Genomic DNA, 9617 nt, shown 5'->3' on the forward strand with positions numbered 1-9617 from the left:
ATAGACTAAAGGTAAAAATGAATTGTAAGATGGTCTAATGTTTTGTAGTAATGACCCAATACTATATATGGTCTTGGAGTTGCAGGAGGACAAGGTGAATGATAAGGAAAAGATGGTGGCCGTGCGTATGAAGATTTGGACTTTACTTTTGATTTCCGCATATTATTCTTATTAATATTATACTATTATTATTATCTATTTATTACCTGGGATTAGTATATATAATACTATATATATAGTATAGTATATATTATAATATGTACTATAAAATAAAATATAATATTTTATATTATATATTAACTATATATAATATACGTTATATATATAATATACAACATAATATAGTATATAAAATATTATATATATATAATACACTGTATTCTATTATGTATATATATATATATATATATTTTTGGGAATTAAATCGCCAAACATTCGAATGTGACTCAGAATGACGTCCGAACATTTCGTGTATTTAAGCCCAAAACTGAAGTGGGAAATGTCATTCTCAGCTCTTATCCATTATCTCTCCACCGTTGCATGCCGCCATCAAACCGTCGCCTCCGCCGTCAAATCCCTCCACAACCATCACAAAAAGGTAGGCATCCATCTTTTGTCATCTTACATGTTTTTCTTTTTTTTAAGATTTAGTAGGATTTTGTGTAAACCGAACGTTAGTGGTGGCCGGATTTTTAACTCCATTTTTCGGCCACCACGGGTTGCCATTGGCCAAATGGTCACCTTAGAAAAGTTTCTTAAAGTGTATATTTCATTTCTATGATGGCATTTGGCCACTTACACCGTGGTACATGATTTTCGATAATGGCTGAGTCGACTCAGCCATTCTGTATCGAAACGTTTTGACAGAACGTTCGAACATATGACGTTACAATTGCATAACCCTTCCACGTTTGAACGTATATTTTCTACATTCCAACATTACTTTTCGATGCACTTACGTTCGAACGTTTAATGTTAACGTTCGAACGTTAAACTTTTGCCTTTCACGTTGCAAAAGTCAATAATTTACGTTCGAATGTAAAACATATGTGCGAACGTAAAAACATACGTTTGAATTAAAAACATACGTTCGAATGTAAAAAATAAACGTTCAAACTACAAAACTTACGTTTGAACATAAGTTCTTGACCTTCAAACATAAAAACCATACAGTCGAACTGGAAGGCATAATGTTCGAACGTTAACATATTTCAAAATTCTTATTCATTATGCCCTTAACGTTCGAACGTGTATATTATATTATGTTCGAACGTTAATATAATTTTTATCTGATAAACGTGCATCTTTAGATAAAACGTTCGAACATTTGTTATATAATGTTCGAACGTTAATGCAGAGCAATTTAAAATTAATACGAAAGATGGATCAATAATACTAATAATTTTTTTTCCTTTTCTATATTCAGGATATGGCTCATCCTTTGCATACTCGGAAACGGGGGAGAGAATGAGCCACTTCGAAAACTGCTCGGATTGGGACTCGTACTGTTATGGTGGAGTGAGAAGTCCTAATCAATGAGTTCGACGAACTCAGATGGGAGTAGACAAACCTTAGAAATGTGTTCATCAGTAGAGGCTGGGAAATATCTGCATATTGCGGGGGAAGGTATACCCCTCAATGGTTCGAGAGTTCTAAATGGGAATGTGCTACATGTCTCAGGATGCATCCTCTCATACCGTGACTGTACGCGATGTGTCGTTTGAGATTTCACCGTATGTGATCACCAAGTAGTTGAGACATTGACTACAGCTGACTCTCAGACTTGGGACACAGCCGTCGTTCACACATCTACATCTTCACACGGCACATTCGATGCAGATGTAGGCACTTCTACATCATCTACTGGACCAACTAGGCCAATAGATGATGCCAGAGTTGCAGACCAGTTAGAGGCTAAGGGTACTGACCGTGAGGCTCGGGATGATGACCGAGATGAGGATTTCTATATCCTCACCGGGAGAGACCGCATGTAGATCGAGAGGAAGAATGCCTTCAACCAAATACAGCTGCTACCTTTCTTCTGCATGTTGCAACTTATTGTTGCAACAAACCTGGATCCTGTGGCACATAAGACCACATTTAGTCGGACTCTGGCACAGTTTTTGATACAAGTGGCACGTGGAGATCCCATCGATTTGCCACTACGCATCTTTTAGAGGATCTGTTACGAGGCGGGTATTGTCTCCACGGACAACCTCCCATATAGTGTCATCATCAGCCGGCTATTACTTGCTCAGAGAGTGCCACTCCAGCCGGATGAGCGGGTCACAGATTAATTGAGCCCCCTCGACATGAGCATGCATCGACGTAGCATTGGACAAGCGAGGGGGTATCCTTGACATCAGCCACCCCCTATAGCAGATCTAGCTCCTCCGACGCAACCCGGGCCTGGTGTAGGGAGTAGTAGTCAACAACCGAAAAGTACATATGCGGGAGATGTGCGGCCTGCTTGGGTTGATGTGGTGATCTAACAGTTGACTTCACATATCAATCAACAGATCGTAACTGTAGAGGAGTTTGTCGCCGAAATAGGCCATCGTGTAGGTATCTTTAACAAGAAGGTTGATAACTTGACTAAGGAGATATGCAGTACGAATTTCGTGAACAACGCGTTTACGTGAGTGTTGTTTACGAAATTCTATCATATTTATAATTTTTCTTTTAATATATGTAAGGAACAATTTTATTTAATATATTTATTATCTTTTAATTTCAATTTTCAATCTTTTTTAATGTTAAATTTTTCAACTTTAATACTAAATCATTGCACTTCAAATATATATAAACACAAATATATTATATATATATATATAAATATATAATTTTATTTTACAAATTGTGTGTATATAAATATATATTACAATTTTTGAAACTAGTTCACAAATTATGCACTATAAAAACCACATCATTTTTAAATTAATGTCATATTTAATTTAAATTTATAATTGACATTCGAATTGACGCCAAACTATTTCACGTTTACACGTAGGTAGCCACAATGTTTAAACGTAAATTTGATCTCCGTTTAAACGTTAAAAAAAAAAAAAATCTCATCTACTTTTAATGACGGAGAAAATACTTTTTAATGACTATTTAGAGATTGTCATAATTTTTCAACTGTCACTAAAAAATAATTATGATGTAGCGTGTACAGTTTCAGCTGCCGGTAAAGTCAACATGTATTGCTTCTATTTGAAAGACGTTCTCCTTTGTGCTGATCGTCTTCACTTTCCACGAAAGTTAAGTTAAATGGCATGAAGGGACACTTGAAATCTTCTCATTGTCTGCTTTAACAGGGGTGAATTTGTAATACTCCCAACATAAATTCCTAATTAAGATGCCTTAAGAAAATTAATTAACATGCCTCTAAATTTGACACTGTAAAAAGCCTAAATTAAAATATAGAAAACTAGCTTGAAACCTAAGGCCGAATTAGTTTCCTCATTTTTTCAGAAATTTTCAAAAACATCTCCAAAATAAAACCAAAATCTATAAATCGACCAAAAAAAAAAAAACAAAACACACACACACACTTTTCGTCAAAAGATAACTTAATCACAAAAATAAAAATAATTTTAACAAGAAAAAAAAACTATTTTTAAAAATTATATTCAAATAAGTTTTCAATTTTATCATCCACTTTTACAAATCATAAATAATGCAAAACCTAGGGAATTTTTATTCAAACTCTTCTCTCTCTTTTCACAAAATTCTCCATATATAAATAATGCTTCTAAAAAGTTTATCAAATATTTATCTAAATTCTTTAAAAACTAGCGAACCAAACATGATAAAAGTTTGAAGTTACTAACGTGTCTTGACATGGGCTTTGAATTCTCTATATATATATATATATATAAAGAATCAATAATTTAGACCCAATTCGATGATGTTACGAGCTGATGTCTTCATCCTTACATAGATTGAAATTAAATAGGGTATAAAAGGAGGGGTAGGGGAGAGGAGAAAAATAACAAAGGAACAAAAAAGTAGGAGGCCAGAAAGAAGATGAATGATTACAGCAGCAAACATATGGCCTACGGCTACCGCACTGACAAATTGATAATCACGTAACTTAAAATGGCCCAATCCGAATGCTCCATTAGTTAATATTGATGATCAAGATCATCCTAATTGGATTGGACCAGGCGGCCAGGCTTCTTGCAAATGCCAATTGAAATTATCCTATAAAAATCCATTCATCTGTACTTGACATTTATTATTTCCAACTCTGTACAACTTAATTGAAAAGAGATATATATTCATTCTTGATACTCCAATATCATAGTAAGAATAATTTTATATAATAATTATAAAGTATATAAACGTTATATAATTATTTAAAAAAAAAGTAAGATTTATTATTAAAAAATTAATATTTTTATATTTTATTATTTTTTTAAAATAATTATATAATTATTACATAATTTACGATTATAAATATATTTTTTTATTACCAAACATTTTGCATAATTTGGGTAGCGACTTTTGCCCAGCTATATATAAATGCTCTCCATCGGTTGAATGACACGTAGGGATACAGGTGACCAGCCACATATGCAGTACTATAATTCGCCCAAAAGAAAAGCTCTTGGGCTGTTTTATACACTAGTTCAGTACTGTGGGGTGCTCTATAATTTATAAAGTTCGGAAGCTTTGATAAATAGTACTGCTGATAATTTAGGTTCCAGGCCGGTACACTTGTCATGATATATGTGATAAAAAATAGTAGTATTTTGTATCCGTAATAGAGAAATGAAACCAGAAAGCTTTTTTGTTGCACTCCCAAACAGTAGGTTGGTGAGTGGGAGTCCAGCAACCATTAGTGCGTCAAGAACTTCAAACACAGGAACGAACTGTTCCCCACAAAGGCAGCGAGTCCACCTGCAAGCTGTCGCTCGTAGATTAATTAAGACCAGCACATGTTCGAAATCATAGGTTTTTGGTGCATGATTGAGAGGAATAAATTCTCAAAATATTTACGTAACTATAATGATTTGTGGTTTGGCAACCTTCTAAATAAATTTAATTTTCAGAGACAATAATTGGAACGAACTCTTTTCGCTTCGTCGAACGGAACATTCCGTAATACCGTATAGAGGAGAAACATGTGTACCATCTCCAAGTACGATCCTTATAAAACCTTATACGATGGTGGATGTTGCGTTGTGACCTCTCAAGTACTTTAAGAAAAGAGGCTATCATGATCGATCTTCCGCTATAGTACCTGTGATGATATGATTCTTCCGAAATGATAGGATTCTTAATGCCACACGCAAGTTACATGAACTACTGATCTATGAAGATAATATAGGGCAATGGGAAAATCATGAAATTTTATTTTTCCTTGCATGAAACATCAGAAATTAAATAAGCATATATAATATTTTGGCAATATATATAAGAGAATATGGATCGGTGAAAAATGAAGTAATTCATTCCTTATAGGATTATTTCCCTATGATTGTTTGGACTCGGCCCTATGTACATGATTCTGATCAGCAAAAAATGGGGAAGGAAAAGGAGTGAAATGCACTAACAGATCGAAGAATTCCTTCATTTATCTTCTAAAACTTTTTTTTTTTTTTTTTTGAGGAGGGGTCAAACTCAAGACCTCCATTTTGAAAGTTTGGATATTATGCCATTAGACCATATGCTTTTGACAAAAGGGCAAAAACAGAGAAAAAAAAAAAAAAACGAGAGATGCAACACGAGGATTTCAGGTTGTTAATCAAGCAATGGAAATTATTTTTAGATCCTTTTAATTCAGTTTGTTTTGTCGACAAAATAATAAGCCAGACTTTAGTGAAATACCCACCGATTATATATGTTTGTACAAACACTGCAATTCAATTAAGTTTCTGTTATTTCTTGGAAATGCATGCAATATTGTAAGTTTTGTTATGAAATTGCAATAACGTTGCTCTCTCTCAATGCTTCATAAATCCCAACTTCTTTTCTATTCGTAATTTCCTTGCTAAACTGCATGTCATGGTTCCATATATTTAACCGATCTGCCACCATTTGATCCAACGTCTTCTTTGATCATGTCTGTGTTTTTTAGGCTTTTCTTCTGTGCTATTTGTTCTACACACGTAGTGCAGCCACTTACTTGCTTAATTAGGAATGGCTACCAGGCTATAAGCACGGATTAATGACTTTTTCAAACAAAAGTAATCGAACTGTGGGGATGGATCGGATCAGAAACTACGTACGTACGAAACGGCTTGTAAGAACACGACCGGAGCTCAGAATTCGAAGGAAAATCAGAGAGAACGTGCTCGGATAGATCTATAGTTCAAGCACGAGTTTTAGACTGAGAGAGAGAGCTAACACGCCGTACTGATCTCTCCGTGGATACGAGGAGTGATAAGAAGCTCCTTTTCGCTCGCTAGGGTTTGTTCTTTTGCCTTTTTTGGTGTTGTCAGTCGGAAGGGGAAAACAATTCCGAGTGATATTAGTTCACTTTAATAGATCGGAAGATACAAATCCTTGTAGTTTGAAGACAAAAATTTCCAGAAATCTGATTCGACCTAGAAGTGATCTCCAGCCATATAATTTTTTGTGTTATGTGAATTATTTTCTATTTCAGTTATACAGGATTTTACTTTTTGTCCAGTGGCCATGCTCGATCCACAGAACATAAACTATGAATTGTAAAGAAAAACCTAAGGAGATAACAGAAAAAGAGACAACAAAGAGATGAAATTGTAAAAACCAAACCATAGATAACATTAATAATTCTTGAAAACAAGCAGGGTAGACCTGTTAGGTCACAAACTATATACACAAACAAGCGACACTTTCAAGATCCAGTTCAAGGAGATCTAAGGCAACACAAATTTAAGAACACAGATAGAGAGCACACTCATCAATAGCAAGAGAAGATAACCAAGTCCAAGATCCAAACCCCCCTTCAAAGTTTATTGGTATTCACAAACATCTTAGGAATTTCGGTCGACTTGTCTTTAATTAAGCTCTTCCAGGGGTTTTCGGTTCATGGTCTGTATTATGTCCTGGAGGCTTGTAGTCAGCGGTTTCAAAATCAAACCCTTGATGATCATTTCCATCCTTAAAGAAGACTAGTGCATCCTGTAAATTGAAAGATACTTGATCATGAACATGACATGGTTGGAGTATCATATTTAACAATCAAAACATAGAGAGAGAGAGAGAGAGAGAGAGAGAGAGACCGGAACCAGAAGATCTTGAGCAGATGGGTCTTCCTTATTTGGCTTTATCTTTCCTATTAATCAAGAGAAATAAATAAATCCATCAATGTTATTACAAATGAAAAAGATCTACACCAAAGCGAGGATGAGAACTGAGAATGAAAATTACTACTTGTAGGAATAGCAGCACTTGAGATAAGGTACGATACAGCAATTAGGAAGAGAAAAAACAATCTAAGGGAAGCTTTGTGCGCCATATCTCTCAAACAGATTGAAAAAGAAGCAAAGATTGTTGATGACAAGTGAGAGCATGTGGGATAGCACTTATATAGAGGAGCAGACTAAGCAGTAGAATTATTAAGCTCGATACAAAAATGAGCGGCAAGTCAACTTCCATTTTTCTATTCTATTTTATTTTTATGGATGAGTTCCCACTTGCCAAACTCGAGTTTCTACAAAGATGCTCTCAAGATTATATGCGTACAGTATTATTTCATGAGTGGATAAATCCAGGAAAGTACAAGAACACTACAATTAATGCCAATTTTCTGGAAATATCAGCTCCAAGAAGATCAAAACATTGCCTATAACACATTCAGGCCATAATTAAGTTCTTGTGCAATTTGAAGGATCCAAATTAAACTCATCTCGATGCAATATTTCAATGTGTGCCTGCAAATAAAGGGTCTGCACATTATGTTTAAATGATATTTTTTTTCACTTAATAAAGGGTCAGCACATGCAATCCCTAAGTGGGGACTGTAAATAGAATCTCATATATATATATATATATATATATATATATATATATATATTTCTCATGTAACGGAAAGGAGAAATAAACGAGAAATATGCGTTGATGTAGTGATATACACACGGTTTAATTACAAGAAAATTACTTATTTATGACTAGTTATTTCCAACAAAAATAATTATTTCCTATCAAAATGAGTCCGTTTTGTCGCAAATAGTTGTTATCGTCGCAAATAATTCGTCACAAATATTTATTTTTCTTGTAGTAATTTTTTACAACCTTTTACAAAATCATGCTATAAAATGAGTGTTTTTATAATATTATGATACTTAAGTTACTTTATAAAAATGACCTTCACTTAAAGCATAATTGTGTAAAAAATTGTGGAAAAGAGTTGTGTGCATGCTTATAGAGTTGTGTGCATGCTTATCATTTGATGATATATATTCTCCACGTCATTAAAATTCCTGTTTTTATATTGTCGACAATTTATACTTGGACGAAATTCGTCCCAAAAATAGTACTGGCAGAAAAAAATAATATTCAAACCCTATAAGCAGCACCTAATGTTCGGACAAGGTGTATGATATTGACACCTTCCTTTTGAACAGACAAGGGTCGTTTTATCACAATTATTTTATTTTATTCTATATTATTAAATGCAACATGTAGTAGTAATAGAATGAGTGCATGAGTGTAATGCACTTTATTGAAAGGGATTTATTCCGACATAATTGGCAGCTGCTCTTTTCGTGTCCATTTCTCATTGGACGTTAAACATTTCGGTAACACCTGGTCATGTTCATCACTTGATCACACGTCTGTATAATGCTTAATCTCAGCCACAGGTAGCTATAATTACGATTGTTAATCCTCATCACGTGATTTAAATCATATCGGAGTCTCTTATAAGTCTTTAGTGCTATATTGTAATTAATAATGCTTATAGACATAAACACTTGCTTTCATTAGTTAATTATTACTCTTCATAATAGCTTGGAATAGGCAATCACCTTGATTAAGTACTTAATCAAATGACAAGTTGCTTAATCGAACACTAGAGGTACCCGATACCACGTGGAAGACCCTCATTTAAGGACAAATTGAGGAGTTGCGTGATGCCCTCAAACCCCCGCTTGGGATGTAACATAGACTTGGAGCGTCGAGACATGTAACATAAGATTACATAATAGTTAATATGCAATGCATCATAGAATGCAACTAGCAGTATGTAATAATAACAGCGCAATAAGGGTGAATAATTATAGTTGAGGCCAGAATGAATCAAAACATTCAAATAGCTTTAATATTCATCATGAATTCAAATGATAAGGTAGCATATCCTCAATACAAAATACTTAAATAACTTTCCATGATTATATCAACTCCTTCATACGCTCTAAGGTACGAAGGGTTAGAGCTATGAACATCAAAATAAGCTATAATCTTCGATCGAGGTCAGACTCATCTTCAATCAGTCGGATCCATTGGTCCATCCTATCATTCCTCGTTTGGTCTTGATATAACTTTTATTATCCCAAGAGGAATGATAGTGGTTCCACAAGGAGTGAGACTTACTTGAAATCTCAATAAGTTAAATAATCAACTTGCACAAAGATAATATATGCATGCTTAATTATAAACATGAGATGCATGCTATACATAAAATT

At 34.2% G+C, this 9617-nt stretch overlaps 1 long non-coding RNA gene across 1 annotated transcript; it reads right to left on the reverse strand.

Moving 5' to 3' along the window:
- Positions 1-6739: 6739 nt before the first annotated feature.
- Positions 6740-7430, reverse strand: LOC121266250. Its single transcript, XR_005940760.1, has 3 exons — positions 7363-7430; positions 7215-7267; positions 6740-7113 (listed from the first exon to the last, which is right to left on the reverse strand). It is a non-coding gene; the product is annotated as an uncharacterized LOC121266250 (long non-coding RNA).
- Positions 7431-9617: the final 2187 nt, after the last annotated feature.

The sequence above is a fragment of the Juglans microcarpa x Juglans regia genome, chromosome 5D (assembly GCF_004785595.1).
Source record: "Juglans microcarpa x Juglans regia isolate MS1-56 chromosome 5D, Jm3101_v1.0, whole genome shotgun sequence".
NCBI classification, from domain to species: Eukaryota; Viridiplantae; Streptophyta; class Magnoliopsida; order Fagales; family Juglandaceae; genus Juglans; species Juglans microcarpa x Juglans regia.